This window comes from Pseudophryne corroboree, chromosome 11 (assembly GCF_028390025.1).
Source record: "Pseudophryne corroboree isolate aPseCor3 chromosome 11, aPseCor3.hap2, whole genome shotgun sequence".
Taxonomy (NCBI): Eukaryota; Metazoa; Chordata; class Amphibia; order Anura; family Myobatrachidae; genus Pseudophryne; species Pseudophryne corroboree.
The window spans coordinates 130,089,414-130,115,435 of NC_086454.1; the positions used below are offsets into that span (position 1 = coordinate 130,089,414).

General features: G+C 34.8%; 16 non-coding genes across 16 annotated transcripts; all 16 read right to left on the reverse strand.

The window, feature by feature from the left end:
- Window positions 1-510: 510 nt before the first annotated feature.
- Window positions 511-583, reverse strand: TRNAT-UGU (transfer RNA threonine (anticodon UGU)). Its single transcript has one exon. It is a non-coding gene; the product is annotated as a tRNA-Thr (tRNA).
- Window positions 584-2,115: 1,532 nt separating this feature from the next.
- Window positions 2,116-2,188, reverse strand: TRNAT-UGU (transfer RNA threonine (anticodon UGU)). Its single transcript has one exon. It is a non-coding gene; the product is annotated as a tRNA-Thr (tRNA).
- A 1,542-nt stretch (window positions 2,189-3,730) lies between these two features.
- On the reverse strand, window positions 3,731-3,803 carry TRNAT-UGU (transfer RNA threonine (anticodon UGU)). The gene has a single exon. It is a non-coding gene; the product is annotated as a tRNA-Thr (tRNA).
- A 1,532-nt stretch (window positions 3,804-5,335) lies between these two features.
- On the reverse strand, window positions 5,336-5,408 carry TRNAT-UGU (transfer RNA threonine (anticodon UGU)). The gene has a single exon. It is a non-coding gene; the product is annotated as a tRNA-Thr (tRNA).
- A 1,533-nt stretch (window positions 5,409-6,941) lies between these two features.
- Window positions 6,942-7,014, reverse strand: TRNAT-UGU (transfer RNA threonine (anticodon UGU)). The gene has a single exon. It is a non-coding gene; the product is annotated as a tRNA-Thr (tRNA).
- A 1,521-nt stretch (window positions 7,015-8,535) lies between these two features.
- Window positions 8,536-8,608, reverse strand: TRNAT-UGU (transfer RNA threonine (anticodon UGU)). Its single transcript has one exon. It is a non-coding gene; the product is annotated as a tRNA-Thr (tRNA).
- Window positions 8,609-10,150: 1,542 nt separating this feature from the next.
- On the reverse strand, window positions 10,151-10,223 carry TRNAT-UGU (transfer RNA threonine (anticodon UGU)). Its single transcript has one exon. It is a non-coding gene; the product is annotated as a tRNA-Thr (tRNA).
- Window positions 10,224-11,755: 1,532 nt separating this feature from the next.
- Window positions 11,756-11,828, reverse strand: TRNAT-UGU (transfer RNA threonine (anticodon UGU)). The gene has a single exon. It is a non-coding gene; the product is annotated as a tRNA-Thr (tRNA).
- A 1,542-nt stretch (window positions 11,829-13,370) lies between these two features.
- Window positions 13,371-13,443, reverse strand: TRNAT-UGU (transfer RNA threonine (anticodon UGU)). Its single transcript has one exon. It is a non-coding gene; the product is annotated as a tRNA-Thr (tRNA).
- A 1,532-nt stretch (window positions 13,444-14,975) lies between these two features.
- On the reverse strand, window positions 14,976-15,048 carry TRNAT-UGU (transfer RNA threonine (anticodon UGU)). The gene has a single exon. It is a non-coding gene; the product is annotated as a tRNA-Thr (tRNA).
- Window positions 15,049-16,581: 1,533 nt separating this feature from the next.
- On the reverse strand, window positions 16,582-16,654 carry TRNAT-UGU (transfer RNA threonine (anticodon UGU)). The gene has a single exon. It is a non-coding gene; the product is annotated as a tRNA-Thr (tRNA).
- Window positions 16,655-18,175: 1,521 nt separating this feature from the next.
- Window positions 18,176-18,248, reverse strand: TRNAT-UGU (transfer RNA threonine (anticodon UGU)). Its single transcript has one exon. It is a non-coding gene; the product is annotated as a tRNA-Thr (tRNA).
- Window positions 18,249-19,790: 1,542 nt separating this feature from the next.
- On the reverse strand, window positions 19,791-19,863 carry TRNAT-UGU (transfer RNA threonine (anticodon UGU)). The gene has a single exon. It is a non-coding gene; the product is annotated as a tRNA-Thr (tRNA).
- A 1,532-nt stretch (window positions 19,864-21,395) lies between these two features.
- On the reverse strand, window positions 21,396-21,468 carry TRNAT-UGU (transfer RNA threonine (anticodon UGU)). The gene has a single exon. It is a non-coding gene; the product is annotated as a tRNA-Thr (tRNA).
- Window positions 21,469-23,011: 1,543 nt separating this feature from the next.
- Window positions 23,012-23,084, reverse strand: TRNAT-UGU (transfer RNA threonine (anticodon UGU)). The gene has a single exon. It is a non-coding gene; the product is annotated as a tRNA-Thr (tRNA).
- A 2,719-nt stretch (window positions 23,085-25,803) lies between these two features.
- On the reverse strand, window positions 25,804-25,876 carry TRNAT-UGU (transfer RNA threonine (anticodon UGU)). The gene has a single exon. It is a non-coding gene; the product is annotated as a tRNA-Thr (tRNA).
- Window positions 25,877-26,022: the final 146 nt, after the last annotated feature.

Below are 26,022 nucleotides of genomic sequence, written 5' to 3' on the forward strand. Positions count from 1 at the left end.
TGGAATGCCTTCAAAATGATATGACAGAATGTCTTTATATTGAGATATTTGTGACCAATAGTGGTCATTACCTTGAGTATGCTTGCATTTGTTCTTTATATATGCTTACATGACCAAAAAAGCCTTCTGGCAGCTACAGTTGTCAATTCAAAACTCTTCTGGATCAACTGATGAAGTTGATTCCTGCACGGTACAATACAATGTATATACCATTGTTGCTATATTTAAAGTTTAATTATGGAAAAGCTCTTTCTACAGTTTGTAATGATACTGAAAAATTATGATGGGATTATCAGCATGAACAGAATCAGTACAATAAAATAATTTTAAGACATGCTCTTGGAACCAATTTGCAGATTAGACTGAACATCATAACTCTGTGTACAAATTGAATATCCAAATGTGTGACCAAATTGAAATAGTTCTCCTCACTTAAAGCTCTTGAGCAGACTATTTCAACATTGGGAGCTGCAATTTATATTTTAGCAGCAGTAACAAGAAAGTAGCACTAGGCCCCAGTGAGATTTGAACTCACAACCCCTGGTTTACAAGACCAGTGCTCTAACCCCTGAGCTATGGAGCCTTGCCTTCAGCACTATGTATGTTAATTCTGCTTAGTGATGGAAAAAAATCTTCTGCAAATTTCAAATCTCTGTTATCATTTTATTGTCGCTTTTTGTCCCAATGTAGACTTTTCACAAAAAAATTCTATAAATTTGCAATATCCTTGATTGAGGCATGTAGTATATAACTTTTTCAGAAAATCAAATAAATGCAAAAATTAGCTGTCTTTGCTTGAATTGAATTATATAGAAAATATTGAAAAAGTTGGACATATTTTTAATGGCTCTCCAACTTTGTGTTAGAGTGTCCTGTAGTGAGCTGAAATGATAATACCATGCCTGTCAGCAGAAATAGAACAGGTGTACAACAGGGTGAGAAGTATTAAAAACCTCCTAATGTGTGTGTTTTTGTGCTATCATTAAAGTTAAATTATTGGAAAGCTCTTACCATAGTTTCATAATAATAGTGAAAAACTTGTTGGAACTATCAGCATGAACAGAATCGGCCCAATAAAATGCAACAAATATGTTTTAGACATGCTCTTGTAACCAATCAGCAGATTAGACTGAACATCATAACTCTGTGTACAAATTGAATATCCAAATGTGTGACCAAATTGAAATGGTTCTCCTCACTTAAAGATATTGCATAGACTATTTTAACATTGGGAAACACTAGGTCCCAGTGAGATTGGACCTCATGACCCCTGGTTTACGAGACCAGTGCTCTAACCCCTGAGAGATGGAGCCACATAAGTAGCCAGAACTGTGACCAATACGGGGTCTGAATTATGGTGGAAAAGAGTTTTCTTCAAATTTCAGTAATCTTATTGGATATTATTAGTTGTAGCTCATTCTCCAAATATACACTTTTAACAAATGACCACTGCTGAAATGCCTGCTTGGGACATGCAGTTAATAACCTATTAAACAATTTAAAGAAACTTTCAGTTTGCTGTTGTATGTTGAATAGGTGTATATATAAAATTGAGGAAATGTTGGTCATGTTTTCCATGCCTCACAAACCTTGTGCTCCTTAGTCTGGAATGCCTTCAAAATGATATGACAGAATGTCTTTATATTGAGATATTTGTGACCAATAGTGGTCATTACCTTGAGTATGCTTGCATTTGTTCTTTATATATGCTTACATGACCAAAAAAGCCTTCTGGCAGCTACAGTTGTCAATTCAAAACTCTTCTGGATCAACTGATGAAGTTGATTCCTGCACGGTACAATACAATGTATATACCATTGTTGCTATCTTTAAAGTTTAATTATGGAAAAGCTCTTTCTACAGTTTGTAATGATACTGAAAAATTATGATGGGATTATCAGCATGAACAGAATCAGTACAATAAAATAATTTTAAGACATGCTCTTGGAACCAATTTGCAGATTAGACTGAACATCATAACTCTGTGTACAAATTGAATATCCAAATGTGTGACCAAATTGAAATGGTTCTCCTCACTTAAAGCTCTTGAGCAGACTATTTCAACATTGGGAGCTGCAATTTATATTTTAGCAGCAGTAACAAGAAAGTAGCACTAGGCCCCAGGAAGATTTGAACTCACGACCCCTGGTTTACAAGACCAGTGCTCTAACCCCTGAGCTATGGAGCCTTGCCTTCAGCACTATGTATGTTCATTCTGCTTAGTGATGGAAAAAAATCTTCTGCAAATTTCAAATCTCTGTTATCATTTTATTGTCGCTTTTTGTCCCAATGTAGACTTTTCACAAAAAAATTCTATAAATTTGCAATATCCTTGATTGAGGCATGTAGTATATAACTTTTTCAGAAAATCAAATAAATGCAAAAATTAGCTGTCTTTGCTTGAATTGAATTATATAGAAAATATTGAAAAAGTTGGACATATTTTTAATGGCTCTCCAACTTTGTGTTAGAGTGTCTTGTAGTGAGCTGAAATGATAATACCATGCCTGTCAGCAGAAACAGAACAGGTGTACAACAGGGTGAGAAGTATTAAAAAACTCCTAATGTGTGTGTTTTTTTGCTATCATTAAAGTAAAATTGTTGGAAAGCTCTTACCATATTTTCATAATAATAGTGAAAAACTTGTTGGAACTATCAGCATGAACAGAATCGGCCCAATAAAATGCAACAAATATGTTTTAGACATGCTCTTGTAACCAATCAGCAGATTAGACTGAACATCATATGTCTTTGTCCAAATTAACCATCCAAATATGTGACCAAATTGAAATGTTTCTCCTCACTTAAAGATATTGCATAGACTATTTTAAAATTGGGAAACACTAGGTCCCAGTGAGATTGGACCTCATGACCCCTGGTTTACGAGACCAGTGCTCTAACCCCTGAGCTATGGAGCCACATAAGTAGCCAGAACTGTGACCAATACGGGGTCTGAATTATGGTGGAAAAGAGTTTTCTTCAAATTTCAGTAATCTTATTGGATATTATTAGTTGTAGCTCATTCTCCAAATATACACTTTTAACAAATGACCACTGCTGAAATGCCTGCTTGGGACATGCAGTTAATAACCTAGTAAACAATTTAAAGAAACTTTCAGTTTGCTGTTGTATGTTGAATAGGTGTATATATAAAATTGAGGAAATGTTGGTCATGTTTTCCATGCCTCACAAACCTTGTGCTCCTTAGTCTGGAATGCCTTCAAAATGATATGACAGAATGTCTTTATATTGAGATATTTGTGACCAATAGTGGTCATTACCTTGAGTATGCTTGCATTTGTACTTTATATATGCTTACATGACCAAAAAAGCCTTCTGGCAGCTACAGTTGTCAATTCAAAACTCTTCTGGATCAACTGATGAAGTTGATTCCTGCACGGTACAATACAGATTAATACAATGTATATACCATTGTTGCTATCTTTAAAGTTTAATTATGGAAAAGCTCTTTCTACAGTTTGTAATGATACTGAAAAATTATGATGGGATTATCAGCATGAACAGAATCAGTACAATAAAATAATTTTAAGACATGCTCTTGGAACCAATTTGCAGATTAGACTGAACATCATAACTCTGTGTACAAATTGAATATCCAAATGTGTGACCAAATTGAAATGGTTCTCCTCACTTAAAGCTCTTGAGCAGACTATTTCAACATTGGGAGCTGCAATTTATATTTTAGCAGCAGTAACAAGAAAGTAGTACTAGGCCCCAGTGAGATTTGAACTCACGACCCCTGGTTTACAAGACCAGTGCTCTAACCCCTGAGCTATGGAGCCTTGCCTTCAGCACTATGTATGTTCATTCTGCTTAGTGATGGAAAAAAATCTTCTGCAAATTTCAAATCTCTGTTATCATTTTATTGTCGCTATTTGTCCCAATGTAGACTTTTCACAAAAAAATTCTATAAATTTGCAATATCCTTGATTGAGGCATGTAGTATATAACTTTTTCAGAAAATTAAATAAATGCAAAAATTAGCTGTCTTTGCTTGAATTGAATTATATAGAAAATATTGAAAAAGTTGGACATATTTTTAATGGCTCTCCAACTTTGTGTTAGAGTGTCCTGTAGTGAGCTGAAATGATAATACCATGCCTGTCAGCAGAAATAGAACAGGTGTACAACAGGGTGAGAAGTATTAAAAACCTCCTAATGTGTGTGTTTTTGTGCTATCATTAAAGTCAAATTATTGGAAAGCTCTTACCATAGTTTCATAATAATAGTGAAAAACTTGTTGGAACTATCAGCATGAACAGAATCGGCCCAATAAAATGCAACAAATATGTTTTAGACATGCTCTTGTAACCAATCAGCAGATTAGACTGAACATCATAACTCTGTGTACAAATTGAATATCCAAATGTGTGACCAAATTGAAATGGTTCTCCTCACTTAAAGATATTGCATAGACTATTTTAACATTGGGAAACACTAGGTCCCAGTGAGATTGGACCTCATGACCCCTGGTTTACGAGACCAGTGCTCTAACCCCTGAGAGATGGAGCCACATAAGTAGCCAGAACTGTGACCAATACGGGGTCTGAATTATGGTGGAAAAGAGTTTTCTTCAAATTTCAGTAATCTTATTGGATATTATTAGTTGTAGCTCATTCTCCAAATATACACTTTTAACAAATGACCACTGCTGAAATGCCTGCTTGGGACATGCAGTTAATAACCTATTAAACAATTTAAAGAAACTTTCAGTTTGCTGTTGTATGTTGAATAGGTGTATATATAAAATTGAGGAAATGTTGGTCATGTTTTCCATGCCTCACAAACCTTGTGCTCCTTAGTCTGGAATGCCTTCAAAATGATATGACAGAATGTCTTTATATTGAGATATTTGTGACCAATAGTGGTCATTACCTTGAGTATGCTTGCATTTGTTCTTTATATATGCTTACATGACCAAAAAAGCCTTCTGGCAGCTACAGTTGTCAATTCAAAACTCTTCTGGATCAACTGATGAAGTTGATTCCTGCACGGTACAATACAATGTATATACCATTGTTGCTATCTTTAAAGTTTAATTATGGAAAAGCTCTTTCTACAGTTTGTAATGATACTGAAAAATTATGATGGGATTATCAGCATGAACAGAATCAGTACAATAAAATAATTTTAAGACATGCTCTTGGAACCAATTTGCAGATTAGACTGAACATCATAACTCTGTGTACAAATTGAATATTCAAATGTGTGACCAAATTGAAATGGTTCTCCTCACTTAAAGCTCTTGAGCAGACTATTTCAACATTGGGAGCTGCAATTTATATTTTAGCAGCAGTAACAAGAAAGTAGCACTAGGCCCCAGTGAGATTTGAACTCACGACCCCTGGTTTACAAGACCAGTGCTCTAACCCCTGAGCTATGGAGCCTTGCCTTCAGCACTATGTATGTTCATTCTGCTTAGTGATGGAAAAAAATCTTCTGCAAATTTCAAATCTCTGTTATCATTTTATTGTCGCTTTTTGTCCCAATGTAGACTTTTCACAAAAAAAAATCTACAAATTTGCAATATCCTTGATTGAGGCATGTAGTATATAACTTTTTCAGAAAATCAAATAAATTCAAAAATTAGCTGTCTTTGCTTGAATTGAATTATATAGAAAATATTGAAAAAGTTGGACATATTTTTAATGGCTCTCCAACTTTGTGTTAGAGTGTCCTGTAATGAGTTGAAATGATAATACCATGCCTGTCAGCAGAAATAGAACAGGTGTACAACAGGGTGAGAAGTATTAAAAACCTCCTAATGTGTGTGTTTTTGTGCTATCATTAAAGTTAAATTATTGGAAAGCTCTTACCATAGTTTCATAATAATAGTGAAAAACTTGTTGGAACTATCAGCATGAACAGAATCGGCCCAATAAAATGCAACAAATATGTTTTAGACATGCTCTTGTAACCAATCAGCAGATTAGACTGAACATCATATGTCTTTGTCCAAATTAACCTTCCAAATATGTGACCAAATTGAAATGGTTCTCCTCACTTAAAGATATTGCATAGACTATTTTAACATTGGGAAACACTAGGTCCCAGTGAGATTGGACCTCATGACCCCTGGTTTACGAGACCAGTGCTCTAACCCCTGAGCTATGGAGCCACATAAGTAGCCAGAACTGTGACCAATACGGGGTCTGAATTATGGTGGAAAAGAGTTTTCTTCAAATTTCAGTAATCTTATTGGATATTATTAGTTGTAGCTCATTCTCCAAATATACACTTTTAACAAATGACCACTGCTGAAATGCCTGCTTGGGACATGCAGTTAATAACCTAGTAAACAATTTAAAGAAACTTTCAGTTTGCTGTTGTATGTTGAATAGGTGTATATATAAAATTGAGGAAATGTTGGTCATGTTTTCCATGCCTCACAAACCTTGTGCTCCTTAGTCTGGAATGCCTTCAAAATGATATGACAGAATGTCTTTATATTGAGATATTTGTGACCAATAGTGGTCATTACCTTGAGTATGCTTGCATTTGTTCTTTATATATGCTTACATGACCAAAAAAGCCTTCTGGCAGCTACAGTTGTCAATTCAAAACTCTTCTGGATCAACTGATGAAGTTGATTCCTGCACGGTACAATACAATGTATATACCATTGTTGCTATCTTTAAAGTTTAATTATGGAAAAGCTCTTTCTACAGTTTGTAATGATACTGAAAAATTATGATGGGATTATCAGCATGAACAGAATCAGTACAATAAAATAATTTTAAGACATGCTCTTGGAACCAATTTGCAGATTAGACTGAACATCATAACTCTGTGTACAAATTGAATATCCAAATGTGTGACCAAATTGAAATGGTTCTCCTCACTTAAAGCTCTTGAGCAGACTATTTCAACATTGGGAGCTGCAATTTATATTTTAGCAGCAGTAACAAGAAAGTAGCACTAGGCCCCAGTGAGATTTGAACTCACGACCCCTGGTTTACAAGACCAGTGCTCTAACTCCTGAGCTATGGAGCCTTGCCTTCAGCACTATGTATGTTCATTCTGCTTAGTGATGGAAAAAAATCTTCTGCAAATTTCAAATCTCTGTTATCATTTTATTGTCGCTTTTTGTCCCAATGTAGACTTTTCACAAAAAAAAATCTACAAATTTGCAATATCCTTGATTAAGGCATGTAGTATATAACTTTTTCAGAAAATCAAATAAATTCAAAAATTAGCTGTCTTTGCTTGAATTGAATTATATAGAAAATATTGAAAAAGTTGGACATATTTTTAATGGCTCTCCAACTTTGTGTTAGAGTGTCCTGTAGTGAGCTGAAATGATAATACCATGCCTGTCAGCAGAAACAGAACAGGTGTACAACAGGGTGAGAAGTATTAAAAACCTCCTAATGTGTGTGTTTTTTTGCTATCATTAAAGTAAAATTATTGGAAAGCTCTTACCATAGTTTCATAATAATAGTGAAAAACTTGTTGGAACTATCAGCATGAACAGAATCGGCCCAATAAAATGCAACAAATATGTTTTAGACATGCTCTTGTAACCAATCAGCAGATTAGACTGAACATCATATGTCTTTGTCCAAATTAACCATCCAAATTGAAATGGTTCTCCTCACTTAAAGATATTGCATAGACTATTTTAACATTGGGAAACACTAGGTCCCAGTGAGATTGGACCTCATGACCCCTGGTTTACGAGACCAGTGCTCTAATCCCTGAGCTATGGAGCCACATAAGTAGCCAGAACTGTGACCAATACGGGGTCTGAATTATGGTGGAAAAGAGTTTTCTTCAAATTTCAGTAATCTTATTGGATATTATTAGTTGTAGCTCATTCTCCAAATATACACTTTTAACAAATGACCACTGCTGAAATGCCTGCTTGGGACATGCAGTTAATAACCTATTAAACAATTTAAAGAAACTTTCAGTTTGCTGTTGTATGTTGAATAGGTGTATATATAAAATTGAGGAAATGTTGGTCATGTTTTCCATGCCTCACAAACCTTGTGCTCCTTAGTCTGGAATGCCTTCAAAATGATATGACAGAATGTCTTTATATTGAGATATTTGTGACCAATAGTGGTCATTACCTTGAGTATGCTTGCATTTGTTCTTTATATATGCTTACATGACCAAAAAAGCCTTCTGGCAGCTACAGTTGTCAATTCAAAACTCTTCTGGATCAACTGATGAAGTTGATTCCTGCACGGTACAATACAATGTATATACCATTGTTGCTATATTTAAAGTTTAATTATGGAAAAGCTCTTTCTACAGTTTGTAATGATACTGAAAAATTATGATGGGATTATCAGCATGAACAGAATCAGTACAATAAAATAATTTTAAGACATGCTCTTGGAACCAATTTGCAGATTAGACTGAACATCATAACTCTGTGTACAAATTGAATATCCAAATGTGTGACCAAATTGAAATAGTTCTCCTCACTTAAAGCTCTTGAGCAGACTATTTCAACATTGGGAGCTGCAATTTATATTTTAGCAGCAGTAACAAGAAAGTAGCACTAGGCCCCAGTGAGATTTGAACTCACAACCCCTGGTTTACAAGACCAGTGCTCTAACCCCTGAGCTATGGAGCCTTGCCTTCAGCACTATGTATGTTAATTCTGCTTAGTGATGGAAAAAAATCTTCTGCAAATTTCAAATCTCTGTTATCATTTTATTGTCGCTTTTTGTCCCAATGTAGACTTTTCACAAAAAAATTCTATAAATTTGCAATATCCTTGATTGAGGCATGTAGTATATAACTTTTTCAGAAAATCAAATAAATGCAAAAATTAGCTGTCTTTGCTTGAATTGAATTATATAGAAAATATTGAAAAAGTTGGACATATTTTTAATGGCTCTCCAACTTTGTGTTAGAGTGTCCTGTAGTGAGCTGAAATGATAATACCATGCCTGTCAGCAGAAATAGAACAGGTGTACAACAGGGTGAGAAGTATTAAAAACCTCCTAATGTGTGTGTTTTTGTGCTATCATTAAAGTTAAATTATTGGAAAGCTCTTACCATAGTTTCATAATAATAGTGAAAAACTTGTTGGAACTATCAGCATGAACAGAATCGGCCCAATAAAATGCAACAAATATGTTTTAGACATGCTCTTGTAACCAATCAGCAGATTAGACTGAACATCATAACTCTGTGTACAAATTGAATATCCAAATGTGTGACCAAATTGAAATGGTTCTCCTCACTTAAAGATATTGCATAGACTATTTTAACATTGGGAAACACTAGGTCCCAGTGAGATTGGACCTCATGACCCCTGGTTTACGAGACCAGTGCTCTAACCCCTGAGAGATGGAGCCACATAAGTAGCCAGAACTGTGACCAATACGGGGTCTGAATTATGGTGGAAAAGAGTTTTCTTCAAATTTCAGTAATCTTATTGGATATTATTAGTTGTAGCTCATTCTCCAAATATACACTTTTAACAAATGACCACTGCTGAAATGCCTGCTTGGGACATGCAGTTAATAACCTATTAAACAATTTAAAGAAACTTTCAGTTTGCTGTTGTATGTTGAATAGGTGTATATATAAAATTGAGGAAATGTTGGTCATGTTTTCCATGCCTCACAAACCTTGTGCTCCTTAGTCTGGAATGCCTTCAAAATGATATGACAGAATGTCTTTATATTGAGATATTTGTGACCAATAGTGGTCATTACCTTGAGTATGCTTGCATTTGTTCTTTATATATGCTTACATGACCAAAAAAGCCTTCTGGCAGCTACAGTTGTCAATTCAAAACTCTTCTGGATCAACTGATGAAGTTGATTCCTGCACGGTACAATACAGATTAATACAATGTATATACCATTGTTGCTATCTTTAAAGTTTAATTATGGAAAAGCTCTTTCTACAGTTTGTAATGATACTGAAAAATTATGATGGGATTATCAGCATGAACAGAATCAGTACAATAAAATAATTTTAAGACATGCTCTTGGAACCAATTTGCAGATTAGACTGAACATCATAACTCTGTGTACAAATTGAATATCCAAATGTGTGACCAAATTGAAATGGTTCTCCTCACTTAAAGCTCTTGAGCAGACTATTTCAACATTGGGAGCTGCAATTTATATTTTAGCAGCAGTAACAAGAAAGTAGTACTAGGCCCCAGTGAGATTTGAACTCACGACCCCTGGTTTACAAGACCAGTGCTCTAACCCCTGAGCTATGGAGCCTTGCCTTCAGCACTATGTATGTTCATTCTGCTTAGTGATGGAAAAAAATCTTCTGCAAATTTCAAATCTCTGTTATCATTTTATTGTCGCTATTTGTCCCAATGTAGACTTTTCACAAAAAAATTCTATAAATTTGCAATATCCTTGATTGAGGCATGTAGTATATAACTTTTTCAGAAAATTAAATAAATGCAAAAATTAGCTGTCTTTGCTTGAATTGAATTATATAGAAAATATTGAAAAAGTTGGACATATTTTTAATGGCTCTCCAACTTTGTGTTAGAGTGTCCTGTAGTGAGCTGAAATGATAATACCATGCCTGTCAGCAGAAATAGAACAGGTGTACAACAGGGTGAGAAGTATTAAAAACCTCCTAATGTGTGTGTTTTTGTGCTATCATTAAAGTCAAATTATTGGAAAGCTCTTACCATAGTTTCATAATAATAGTGAAAAACTTGTTGGAACTATCAGCATGAACAGAATCGGCCCAATAAAATGCAACAAATATGTTTTAGACATGCTCTTGTAACCAATCAGCAGATTAGACTGAACATCATAACTCTGTGTACAAATTGAATATCCAAATGTGTGACCAAATTGAAATGGTTCTCCTCACTTAAAGATATTGCATAGACTATTTTAACATTGGGAAACACTAGGTCCCAGTGAGATTGGACCTCATGACCCCTGGTTTACGAGACCAGTGCTCTAACCCCTGAGAGATGGAGCCACATAAGTAGCCAGAACTGTGACCAATACGGGGTCTGAATTATGGTGGAAAAGAGTTTTCTTCAAATTTCAGTAATCTTATTGGATATTATTAGTTGTAGCTCATTCTCCAAATATACACTTTTAACAAATGACCACTGCTGAAATGCCTGCTTGGGACATGCAGTTAATAACCTATTAAACAATTTAAAGAAACTTTCAGTTTGCTGTTGTATGTTGAATAGGTGTATATATAAAATTGAGGAAATGTTGGTCATGTTTTCCATGCCTCACAAACCTTGTGCTCCTTAGTCTGGAATGCCTTCAAAATGATATGACAGAATGTCTTTATATTGAGATATTTGTGACCAATAGTGGTCATTACCTTGAGTATGCTTGCATTTGTTCTTTATATATGCTTACATGACCAAAAAAGCCTTCTGGCAGCTACAGTTGTCAATTCAAAACTCTTCTGGATCAACTGATGAAGTTGATTCCTGCACGGTACAATACAATGTATATACCATTGTTGCTATCTTTAAAGTTTAATTATGGAAAAGCTCTTTCTACAGTTTGTAATGATACTGAAAAATTATGATGGGATTATCAGCATGAACAGAATCAGTACAATAAAATAATTTTAAGACATGCTCTTGGAACCAATTTGCAGATTAGACTGAACATCATAACTCTGTGTACAAATTGAATATCCAAATGTGTGACCAAATTGAAATAGTTCTCCTCACTTAAAGCTCTTGAGCAGACTATTTCAACATTGGGAGCTGCAATTTATATTTTAGCAGCAGTAACAAGAAAGTAGCACTAGGCCCCAGTGAGATTTGAACTCACAACCCCTGGTTTACAAGACCAGTGCTCTAACCCCTGAGCTATGGAGCCTTGCCTTCAGCACTATGTATGTTAATTCTGCTTAGTGATGGAAAAAAATCTTCTGCAAATTTCAAATCTCTGTTATCATTTTATTGTCGCTTTTTGTCCCAATGTAGACTTTTCACAAAAAAATTCTATAAATTTGCAATATCCTTGATTGAGGCATGTAGTATATAACTTTTTCAGAAAATCAAATAAATGCAAAAATTAGCTGTCTTTGCTTGAATTGAATTATATAGAAAATATTGAAAAAGTTGGACATATTTTTAATGGCTCTCCAACTTTGTGTTAGAGTGTCCTGTAGTGAGCTGAAATGATAATACCATGCCTGTCAGCAGAAATAGAACAGGTGTACAACAGGGTGAGAAGTATTAAAAACCTCCTAATGTGTGTGTTTTTGTGCTATCATTAAAGTTAAATTATTGGAAAGCTCTTACCATAGTTTCATAATAATAGTGAAAAACTTGTTGGAACTATCAGCATGAACAGAATCGGCCCAATAAAATGCAACAAATATGTTTTAGACATGCTCTTGTAACCAATCAGCAGATTAGACTGAACATCATAACTCTGTGTACAAATTGAATATCCAAATGTGTGACCAAATTGAAATGGTTCTCCTCACTTAAAGATATTGCATAGACTATTTTAACATTGGGAAACACTAGGTCCCAGTGAGATTGGACCTCATGACCCCTGGTTTACGAGACCAGTGCTCTAACCCCTGAGAGATGGAGCCACATAAGTAGCCAGAACTGTGACCAATACGGGGTCTGAATTATGGTGGAAAAGAGTTTTCTTCAAATTTCAGTAATCTTATTGGATATTATTAGTTGTAGCTCATTCTCCAAATATACACTTTTAACAAATGACCACTGCTGAAATGCCTGCTTGGGACATGCAGTTAATAACCTATTAAACAATTTAAAGAAACTTTCAGTTTGCTGTTGTATGTTGAATAGGTGTATATATAAAATTGAGGAAATGTTGGTCATGTTTTCCATGCCTCACAAACCTTGTGCTCCTTAGTCTGGAATGCCTTCAAAATGATATGACAGAATGTCTTTATATTGAGATATTTGTGACCAATAGTGGTCATTACCTTGAGTATGCTTGCATTTGTTCTTTATATATGCTTACATGACCAAAAAAGCCTTCTGGCAGCTACAGTTGTCAATTCAAAACTCTTCTGGATCAACTGATGAAGTTGATTCCTGCACGGTACAATACAGATTAATACAATGTATATACCATTGTTGCTATCTTTAAAGTTTAATTATGGAAAAGCTCTTTCTACAGTTTGTAATGATACTGAAAAATTATGATGGGATTATCAGCATGAACAGAATCAGTACAATAAAATAATTTTAAGACATGCTCTTGGAACCAATTTGCAGATTAGACTGAACATCATAACTCTGTGTACAAATTGAATATCCAAATGTGTGACCAAATTGAAATGGTTCTCCTCACTTAAAGCTCTTGAGCAGACTATTTCAACATTGGGAGCTGCAATTTATATTTTAGCAGCAGTAACAAGAAAGTAGTACTAGGCCCCAGTGAGATTTGAACTCACGACCCCTGGTTTACAAGACCAGTGCTCTAACCCCTGAGCTATGGAGCCTTGCCTTCAGCACTATGTATGTTCATTCTGCTTAGTGATGGAAAAAAATCTTCTGCAAATTTCAAATCTCTGTTATCATTTTATTGTCGCTATTTGTCCCAATGTAGACTTTTCACAAAAAAATTCTATAAATTTGCAATATCCTTGATTGAGGCATGTAGTATATAACTTTTTCAGAAAATTAAATAAATGCAAAAATTAGCTGTCTTTGCTTGAATTGAATTATATAGAAAATATTGAAAAAGTTGGACATATTTTTAATGGCTCTCCAACTTTGTGTTAGAGTGTCCTGTAGTGAGCTGAAATGATAATACCATGCCTGTCAGCAGAAATAGAACAGGTGTACAACAGGGTGAGAAGTATTAAAAACCTCCTAATGTGTGTGTTTTTGTGCTATCATTAAAGTCAAATTATTGGAAAGCTCTTACCATAGTTTCATAATAATAGTGAAAAACTTGTTGGAACTATCAGCATGAACAGAATCGGCCCAATAAAATGCAACAAATATGTTTTAGACATGCTCTTGTAACCAATCAGCAGATTAGACTGAACATCATAACTCTGTGTACAAATTGAATATCCAAATGTGTGACCAAATTGAAATGGTTCTCCTCACTTAAAGATATTGCATAGACTATTTTAACATTGGGAAACACTAGGTCCCAGTGAGATTGGACCTCATGACCCCTGGTTTACGAGACCAGTGCTCTAACCCCTGAGAGATGGAGCCACATAAGTAGCCAGAACTGTGACCAATACGGGGTCTGAATTATGGTGGAAAAGAGTTTTCTTCAAATTTCAGTAATCTTATTGGATATTATTAGTTGTAGCTCATTCTCCAAATATACACTTTTAACAAATGACCACTGCTGAAATGCCTGCTTGGGACATGCAGTTAATAACCTATTAAACAATTTAAAGAAACTTTCAGTTTGCTGTTGTATGTTGAATAGGTGTATATATAAAATTGAGGAAATGTTGGTCATGTTTTCCATGCCTCACAAACCTTGTGCTCCTTAGTCTGGAATGCCTTCAAAATGATATGACAGAATGTCTTTATATTGAGATATTTGTGACCAATAGTGGTCATTACCTTGAGTATGCTTGCATTTGTTCTTTATATATGCTTACATGACCAAAAAAGCCTTCTGGCAGCTACAGTTGTCAATTCAAAACTCTTCTGGATCAACTGATGAAGTTGATTCCTGCACGGTACAATACAATGTATATACCATTGTTGCTATCTTTAAAGTTTAATTATGGAAAAGCTCTTTCTACAGTTTGTAATGATACTGAAAAATTATGATGGGATTATCAGCATGAACAGAATCAGTACAATAAAATAATTTTAAGACATGCTCTTGGAACCAATTTGCAGATTAGACTGAACATCATAACTCTGTGTACAAATTGAATATTCAAATGTGTGACCAAATTGAAATGGTTCTCCTCACTTAAAGCTCTTGAGCAGACTATTTCAACATTGGGAGCTGCAATTTATATTTTAGCAGCAGTAACAAGAAAGTAGCACTAGGCCCCAGTGAGATTTGAACTCACGACCCCTGGTTTACAAGACCAGTGCTCTAACCCCTGAGCTATGGAGCCTTGCCTTCAGCACTATGTATGTTCATTCTGCTTAGTGATGGAAAAAAATCTTCTGCAAATTTCAAATCTCTGTTATCATTTTATTGTCGCTTTTTGTCCCAATGTAGACTTTTCACAAAAAAAAATCTACAAATTTGCAATATCCTTGATTGAGGCATGTAGTATATAACTTTTTCAGAAAATCAAATAAATTCAAAAATTAGCTGTCTTTGCTTGAATTGAATTATATAGAAAATATTGAAAAAGTTGGACATATTTTTAATGGCTCTCCAACTTTGTGTTAGAGTGTCCTGTAATGAGTTGAAATGATAATACCATGCCTGTCAGCAGAAATAGAACAGGTGTACAACAGGGTGAGAAGTATTAAAAACCTCCTAATGTGTGTGTTTTTGTGCTATCATTAAAGTTAAATTATTGGAAAGCTCTTACCATAGTTTCATAATAATAGTGAAAAACTTGTTGGAACTATCAGCATGAACAGAATCGGCCCAATAAAATGCAACAAATATGTTTTAGACATGCTCTTGTAACCAATCAGCAGATTAGACTGAACATCATATGTCTTTGTCCAAATTAACCTTCCAAATATGTGACCAAATTGAAATGGTTCTCCTCACTTAAAGATATTGCATAGACTATTTTAACATTGGGAAACACTAGGTCCCAGTGAGATTGGACCTCATGACCCCTGGTTTACGAGACCAGTGCTCTAACCCCTGAGCTATGGAGCCACATAAGTAGCCAGAACTGTGACCAATACGGGGTCTGAATTATGGTGGAAAAGAGTTTTCTTCAAATTTCAGTAATCTTATTGGATATTATTAGTTGTAGCTCATTCTCCAAATATACACTTTTAACAAATGACCACTGCTGAAATGCCTGCTTGGGACATGCAGTTAATAACCTAGTAAACAATTTAAAGAAACTTTCAGTTTGCTGTTGTATGTTGAATAGGTGTATATATAAAATTGAGGAAATGTTGGTCATGTTTTCCATGCCTCACAAACCTTGTGCTCCTTAGTCTGGAATGCCTTCAAAATGATATGACAGAATGTCTTTATATTGAGATATTTGTGACCAATAGTGGTCATTACCTTGAGTATGCTTGCATTTGTTCTTTATATATGCTTACATGACCAAAAAAGCCTTCTGGCAGCTACAGTTGTCAATTCAAAACTCTTCTGGATCAACTGATGAAGTTGATTCCTGCACGGTACAATACAATGTATATACCATTGTTGCTATCTTTAAAGTTTAATTATGGAAAAGCTCTTTCTACAGTTTGTAATGATACTGAAAAATTATGATGGGATTATCAGCATGAACAGAATCAGTACAATAAAATAATTTTAAGACATGCTCTTGGAACCAATTTGCAGATTAGACTGAACATCATAACTCTGTGTACAAATTGAATATCCAAATGTGTGACCAAATTGAAATGGTTCTCCTCACTTAAAGCTCTTGAGCAGACTATTTCAACATTGGGAGCTGCAATTTATATTTTAGCAGCAGTAACAAGAAAGTAGCACTAGGCCCCAGTGAGATTTGAACTCACGACCCCTGGTTTACAAGACCAGTGCTCTAACTCCTGAGCTATGGAGCCTTGCCTTCAGCACTATGTATGTTCATTCTGCTTAGTGATGGAAAAAAATCTTCTGCAAATTTCAAATCTCTGTTATCATTTTATTGTCGCTTTTTGTCCCAATGTAGACTTTTCACAAAAAAAAATCTACAAATTTGCAATATCCTTGATTAAGGCATGTAGTATATAACTTTTTCAGAAAATCAAATAAATTCAAAAATTAGCTGTCTTTGCTTGAATTGAATTATATAGAAAATATTGAAAAAGTTGGACATATTTTTAATGGCTCTCCAACTTTGTGTTAGAGTGTCCTGTAGTGAGCTGAAATGATAATACCATGCCTGTCAGCAGAAACAGAACAGGTGTACAACAGGGTGAGAAGTATTAAAAACCTCCTAATGTGTGTGTTTTTTTGCTATCATTAAAGTAAAATTATTGGAAAGCTCTTACCATAGTTTCATAATAATAGTGAAAAACTTGTTGGAACTATCAGCATGAACAGAATCGGCCCAATAAAATGCAACAAATATGTTTTAGACATGCTCTTGTAACCAATCAGCAGATTAGACTGAACATCATATGTCTTTGTCCAAATTAACCATCCAAATTGAAATGGTTCTCCTCACTTAAAGATATTGCATAGACTATTTTAACATTGGGAAACACTAGGTCCCAGTGAGATTGGACCTCATGACCCCTGGTTTACGAGACCAGTGCTCTAATCCCTGAGCTATGGAGCCACATAAGTAGCCAGAACTGTGACCAATACGGGGTCTGAATTATGGTGGAAAAGAGTTTTCTTCAAATTTCAGTAATCTTATTGGATATTATTAGTTGTAGCTCATTCTCCAAATATACACTTTTAACAAATGACCACTGCTGAAATGCCTGCTTGGGACATGCAGTTAATAACCTATTAAACAATTTAAAGAAACTTTCAGTTTGCTGTTGTATGTTGAATAGGTGTATATATAAAATTGAGGAAATGTTGGTCATGTTTTCCATGCCTCACAAACCTTGTGCTCCTTAGTCTGGAATGCCTTCAAAATGATATGACAGAATGTCTTTATATTGAGATATTTGTGACCAATAGTGGTCATTACCTTGAGTATGCTTGCATTTGTTCTTTATATATGCTTACATGACCAAAAAAGCCTTCTGGCAGCTACAGTTGTCAATTCAAAACTCTTCTGGATCAACTGATGAAGTTGATTCCTGCACGGTACAATACAATGTATATACCATTGTTGCTATATTTAAAGTTTAATTATGGAAAAGCTCTTTCTACAGTTTGTAATGATACTGAAAAATTATGATGGGATTATCAGCATGAACAGAATCAGTACAATAAAATAATTTTAAGACATGCTCTTGGAACCAATTTGCAGATTAGACTGAACATCATAACTCTGTGTACAAATTGAATATCCAAATGTGTGACCAAATTGAAATAGTTCTCCTCACTTAAAGCTCTTGAGCAGACTATTTCAACATTGGGAGCTGCAATTTATATTTTAGCAGCAGTAACAAGAAAGTAGCACTAGGCCCCAGTGAGATTTGAACTCACAACCCCTGGTTTACAAGACCAGTGCTCTAACCCCTGAGCTATGGAGCCTTGCCTTCAGCACTATGTATGTTAATTCTGCTTAGTGATGGAAAAAAATCTTCTGCAAATTTCAAATCTCTGTTATCATTTTATTGTCGCTTTTTGTCCCAATGTAGACTTTTCACAAAAAAATTCTATAAATTTGCAATATCCTTGATTGAGGCATGTAGTATATAACTTTTTCAGAAAATCAAATAAATGCAAAAATTAGCTGTCTTTGCTTGAATTGAATTATATAGAAAATATTGAAAAAGTTGGACATATTTTTAATGGCTCTCCAACTTTGTGTTAGAGTGTCCTGTAGTGAGCTGAAATGATAATACCATGCCTGTCAGCAGAAATAGAACAGGTGTACAACAGGGTGAGAAGTATTAAAAACCTCCTAATGTGTGTGTTTTTGTGCTATCATTAAAGTTAAATTATTGGAAAGCTCTTACCATAGTTTCATAATAATAGTGAAAAACTTGTTGGAACTATCAGCATGAACAGAATCGGCCCAATAAAATGCAACAAATATGTTTTAGACATGCTCTTGTAACCAATCAGCAGATTAGACTGAACATCATAACTCTGTGTACAAATTGAATATCCAAATGTGTGACCAAATTGAAATGGTTCTCCTCACTTAAAGATATTGCATAGACTATTTTAACATTGGGAAACACTAGGTCCCAGTGAGATTGGACCTCATGACCCCTGGTTTACGAGACCAGTGCTCTAACCCCTGAGAGATGGAGCCACATAAGTAGCCAGAACTGTGACCAATACGGGGTCTGAATTATGGTGGAAAAGAGTTTTCTTCAAATTTCAGTAATCTTATTGGATATTATTAGTTGTAGCTCATTCTCCAAATATACACTTTTAACAAATGACCACTGCTGAAATGCCTGCTTGGGACATGCAGTTAATAACCTATTAAACAATTTAAAGAAACTTTCAGTTTGCTGTTGTATGTTGAATAGGTGTATATATAAAATTGAGGAAATGTTGGTCATGTTTTCCATGCCTCACAAACCTTGTGCTCCTTAGTCTGGAATGCCTTCAAAATGATATGACAGAATGTCTTTATATTGAGATATTTGTGACCAATAGTGGTCATTACCTTGAGTATGCTTGCATTTGTTCTTTATATATGCTTACATGACCAAAAAAGCCTTCTGGCAGCTACAGTTGTCAATTCAAAACTCTTCTGGATCAACTGATGAAGTTGATTCCTGCACGGTACAATACAGATTAATACAATGTATATACCATTGTTGCTATCTTTAAAGTTTAATTATGGAAAAGCTCTTTCTACAGTTTGTAATGATACTGAAAAATTATGATGGGATTATCAGCATGAACAGAATCAGTACAATAAAATAATTTTAAGACATGCTCTTGGAACCAATTTGCAGATTAGACTGAACATCATAACTCTGTGTACAAATTGAATATCCAAATGTGTGACCAAATTGAAATGGTTCTCCTCACTTAAAGCTCTTGAGCAGACTATTTCAACATTGGGAGCTGCAATTTATATTTTAGCAGCAGTAACAAGAAAGTAGTACTAGGCCCCAGTGAGATTTGAACTCACGACCCCTGGTTTACAAGACCAGTGCTCTAACCCCTGAGCTATGGAGCCTTGCCTTCAGCACTATGTATGTTCATTCTGCTTAGTGATGGAAAAAAATCTTCTGCAAATTTCAAATCTCTGTTATCATTTTATTGTCGCTATTTGTCCCAATGTAGACTTTTCACAAAAAAATTCTATAAATTTGCAATATCCTTGATTGAGGCATGTAGTATATAACTTTTTCAGAAAATTAAATAAATGCAAAAATTAGCTGTCTTTGCTTGAATTGAATTATATAGAAAATATTGAAAAAGTTGGACATATTTTTAATGGCTCTCCAACTTTGTGTTAGAGTGTCCTGTAGTGAGCTGAAATGATAATACCATGCCTGTCAGCAGAAATAGAACAGGTGTACAACAGGGTGAGAAGTATTAAAAACCTCCTAATGTGTGTGTTTTTGTGCTATCATTAAAGTCAAATTATTGGAAAGCTCTTACCATAGTTTCATAATAATAGTGAAAAACTTGTTGGAACTATCAGCATGAACAGAATCGGCCCAATAAAATGCAACAAATATGTTTTAGACATGCTCTTGTAACCAATCAGCAGATTAGACTGAACATCATAACTCTGTGTACAAATTGAATATCCAAATGTGTGACCAAATTGAAATGGTTCTCCTCACTTAAAGATATTGCATAGACTATTTTAACATTGGGAAACACTAGGTCCCAGTGAGATTGGACCTCATGACCCCTGGTTTACGAGACCAGTGCTCTAACCCCTGAGAGATGGAGCCACATAAGTAGCCAGAACTGTGACCAATACGGGGTCTGAATTATGGTGGAAAAGAGTTTTCTTCAAATTTCAGTAATCTTATTGGATATTATTAGTTGTAGCTCATTCTCCAAATATACACTTTTAACAAATGACCACTGCTGAAATGCCTGCTTGGGACATGCAGTTAATAACCTATTAAACAATTTAAAGAAACTTTCAGTTTGCTGTTGTATGTTGAATAGGTGTATATATAAAATTGAGGAAATGTTGGTCATGTTTTCCATGCCTCACAAACCTTGTGCTCCTTAGTCTGGAATGCCTTCAAAATGATATGACAGAATGTCTTTATATTGAGATATTTGTGACCAATAGTGGTCATTACCTTGAGTATGCTTGCATTTGTTCTTTATATATGCTTACATGACCAAAAAAGCCTTCTGGCAGCTACAGTTGTCAATTCAAAACTCTTCTGGATCAACTGATGAAGTTGATTCCTGCACGGTACAATACAATGTATATACCATTGTTGCTATCTTTAAAGTTTAATTATGGAAAAGCTCTTTCTACAGTTTGTAATGATACTGAAAAATTATGATGGGATTATCAGCATGAACAGAATCAGTACAATAAAATAATTTTAAGACATGCTCTTGGAACCAATTTGCAGATTAGACTGAACATCATAACTCTGTGTACAAATTGAATATTCAAATGTGTGACCAAATTGAAATGGTTCTCCTCACTTAAAGCTCTTGAGCAGACTATTTCAACATTGGGAGCTGCAATTTATATTTTAGCAGCAGTAACAAGAAAGTAGCACTAGGCCCCAGTGAGATTTGAACTCACGACCCCTGGTTTACAAGACCAGTGCTCTAACCCCTGAGCTATGGAGCCTTGCCTTCAGCACTATGTATGTTCATTCTGCTTAGTGATGGAAAAAAATCTTCTGCAAATTTCAAATCTCTGTTATCATTTTATTGTCGCTTTTTGTCCCAATGTAGACTTTTCACAAAAAAAAATCTACAAATTTGCAATATCCTTGATTGAGGCATGTAGTATATCACTTTTTCAGAAAATCAAATAAATTCAAAAATTAGCTGTCTTTGCTTGAATTGAATTATATAGAAAATATTGAAAAAGTTGGACATATTTTTAATGGCTCTCCAACTTTGTGTTAGAGTGTCCTGTAATGAGTTGAAATGATAATACCATGCCTGTCAGCAGAAATAGAACAGGTGTACAACAGGGTGAGAAGTATTAAAAACCTCCTAATGTGTGTGTTTTTGTGCTATCATTAAAGTTAAATTATTGGAAAGCTCTTACCATAGTTTCATAATAATAGTGAAAAACTTGTTGGAACTATCAGCATGAACAGAATCGGCCCAATAAAATGCAACAAATATGTTTTAGACATGCTCTTGTAACCAATCAGCAGATTAGACTGAACATCATATGTCTTTGTCCAAATTAACCTTCCAAATATGTGACCAAATTGAAATGGTTCTCCTCACTTAAAGATATTGCATAGACTATTTTAACATTGGGAAACACTAGGTCCCAGTGAGATTGGACCTCATGACCCCTGGTTTACGAGACCAGTGCTCTAACCCCTGAGCTATGGAGCCACATAAGTAGCCAGAACTGTGACCAATACGGGGTCTGAATTATGGTGGAAAAGAGTTTTCTTCAAATTTCAGTAATCTTATTGGATATTATTAGTTGTAGCTCATTCTCCAAATATACACTTTTAACAAATGACCACTGCTGAAATGCCTGCTTGGGACATGCAGTTAATAACCTAGTAAACAATTTAAAGAAACTTTCAGTTTGCTGTTGTATGTTGAATAGGTGTATATATAAAATTGAGGAAATGTTGGTCATGTTTTCCATGCCTCACAAACCTTGTGCTCCTTAGTCTGGAATGCCTTCAAAATGATATGACAGAATGTCTTTATATTGAGATATTTGTGACCAATAGTGGTCATTACCTTGAGTATGCTTGCATTTGTACTTTATATATGCTTACATGACCAAAAAAGCCTTCTGGCAGCTACAGTTGTCAATTCAAAACTCTTCTGGATCAACTGATGAAGTTGATTCCTGCACGGTACAATACAGATTAATACAATGTATATACCATTGTTGCTATCTTTAAAGTTTAATTATGGAAAAGCTCTTTCTACAGTTTGTAATGATACTGAAAAATTATGATGGGATTATCAGCATGAACAGAATCAGTACAATAAAATAATTTTAAGACATGCTCTTGGAACCAATTTGCAGATTAGACTGAACATCATAACTCTGTGTACAAATTGAATATCCAAATGTGTGACCAAATTGAAATGGTTCTCCTCACTTAAAGCTCTTGAGCAGACTATTTCAACATTGGGAGCTGCAATTTATATTTTAGCAGCAGTAACAAGAAAGTAGCACTAGGCCCCAGTGAGATTTGAACTCACGACCCCTGGTTTACAAGACCAGTGCTCTAACCCCTGAGCTATGGAGCCTTGCCTTCAGCACTATGTATGTTCATTCTGCTTAGTGATGGAAAAAAATCTTCTGCAAATTTCAAATCTCTGTTATCATTTTATTGTCGCTTTTTGTCCCAATGTAGACTTTTCACAAAAAAAAATCTACAAATTTGCAATATCCTTGATTAAGGCATGTAGTATATAACTTTTTCAGAAAATCAAATAAATTCAAAAATTAGCTGTCTTTGCTTGAATTGAATTATATAGAAAATATTGAAAAAGTTGGACATATTTTTAATGGCTCTCCAACTTTGTGTTAGAGTGTCCTGTAGTGAGCTGAAATGATAATACCATGCCTGTCAGCAGAAACAGAACAGGTGTACAACAGGGTGAGAAGTATTAAAAACCTCCTAATGTGTGTGTTTTTTTGCTATCATTAAAGTAAAATTATTGGAAAGCTCTTACCATAGTTTCATAATAATAGTGAAAAACTTGTTGGAACTATCAGCATGAACAGAATCGGCCCAATAAAATGCAACAAATATGTTTTAGACATGCTCTTGTAACCAATCAGCAGATTAGACTGAACATCATATGTCTTTGTCCAAATTAACCATCCAAATTGAAATGGTTCTCCTCACTTAAAGATATTGCATAGACTATTTTAACATTGGGAAACACTAGGTCCCAGTGAGATTGGACCTCATGACCCCTGGTTTACGAGACCAGTGCTCTAATCCCTGAGCTATGGAGCCACATAAGTAGCCAGAACTGTGACCAATACGGGGTCTGAATTATGGTGGAAAAGAGTTTTCTTCAAATTTCAGTAATCTTATTGGATATTATTAGTTGTAGCTCATTCTCCAAATATACACTTTTAACAAATGACCACTGCTGAAATGCCTGCTTGGGACATGCAGTTAATAACCTATTAAACAATTTAAAGAAACTTTCAGTTTGCTGTTGTATGTTGAATAGGTGTATATATAAAATTGAGGAAATGTTGGTCATGTTTTCCATGCCTCACAAACCTTGTGCTCCTTAGTCTGGAATGCCTTCAAAATGATATGACAGAATGTCTTTATATTGAGATATTTGTGACCAATAGTGGTCATTACCTTGAGTATGCTTGCATTTGTTCTTTATATATGCTTACATGACCAAAAAAGCCTTCTGGCAGCTACAGTTGTCAATTCAAAACTCTTCTGGATCAACTGATGAAGTTGATTCCTGCACTATGTATGTTAATTCTGCTTAGTGATGGAAAAAAATCTTCTGCAAATTTCAAATCTCTGTTATCATTTTATTGTCGCTTTTTGTCCCAATGTAGACTTTTCACAAAAAAATTCTATAAATTTGCAATATCCTTGATTGAGGCATGTAGTATATAACTTTTTCAGAAAATCAAATAAATGCAAAAATTAGCTGTCTTTGCTTGAATTGAATTATATAGAAAATATTGAAAAAGTTGGACATATTTTTAATGGCTCTCCAACTTTGTGTTAGAGTGTCCTGTAGTGAGCTGAAATGATAATACCATGCCTGTCAGCAGAAATAGAACAGGTGTACAACAGGGTGAGAAGTATTAAAAACCTCCTAATGTGTGTGTTTTTGTGCTATCATTAAAGTTAAATTATTGGAAAGCTCTTACCATAGTTTCATAATAATAGTGAAAAACTTGTTGGAACTATCAGCATGAACAGAATCGGCCCAATAAAATGCAACAAATATGTTTTAGACATGCTCTTGTAACCAATCAGCAGATTAGACTGAACATCATAACTCTGTGTACAAATTGAATATCCAAATGTGTGACCAAATTGAAATGGTTCTCCTCACTTAAAGATATTGCATAGACTATTTTAACATTGGGAAACACTAGGTCCCAGTGAGATTGGACCTCATGACCCCTGGTTTACGAGACCAGTGCTCTAACCCCTGAGAGATGGAGCCACATAAGTAGCCAGAACTGTGACCAATACGGGGTCTGAATTATGGTGGAAAAGAGTTTTCTTCAAATTTCAGTAATCTTATTGGATATTATTAGTTGTAGCTCATTCTCCAAATATACACTTTTAACAAATGACCACTGCTGAAATGCCTGCTTGGGACATGCAGTTAATAACCTATTAAACAATTTAAAGAAACTTTCAGTTTGCTGTTGTATGTTGAATAGGTGTATATATAAAATTGAGGAAATGTTGGTCATGTTTTCCATGCCTCACAAACCTTGTGCTCCTTAGTCTGGAATGCCTTCAAAATGATATGACAGAATGTCTTTATATTGAGATATTTGTGACCAATAGTGGTCATTACCTTGAGTATGCTTGCATTTGTTCTTTATATATGCTTACATGACCAAAAAAGCCTTCTGGCAGCTACAGTTGTCAATTCAAAACTCTTCTGGATCAACTGATGAAGTTGATTCCTGCACGGTACAATACAATGTATATACCATTGTTGCTATCTTTAAAGTTTAATTATGGAAAAGCTCTTTCTACAGTTTGTAATGATACTGAAAAATTATGATGGGATTATCAGCATGAACAGAATCAGTACAATAAAATAATTTTAAGACATGCTCTTGGAACCAATTTGCAGATTAGACTGAACATCATAACTCTGTGTACAAATTGAATATCCAAATGTGTGACCAAATTGAAATGGTTCTCCTCACTTAAAGCTCTTGAGCAGACTATTTCAACATTGGGAGCTGCAATTTATATTTTAGCAGCAGTAACAAGAAAGTAGCACTAGGCCCCAGTGAGATTTGAACTCACGACTTCTGGTTTACAAGACCAGTGCTCTAACCCCTGAGCTATGGAGCCTTGCCTTCAGCACTATGTATGTTCATTCTGCTTAGTGATGGAAAAAAATCTTCTGCAAATTTCAAATCTCTGTTATCATTTTATTGTCGCTTTTTGTCCCAATGTATACTTTTCACAAAAAAATTCTATAAATTTGCAATATCCTT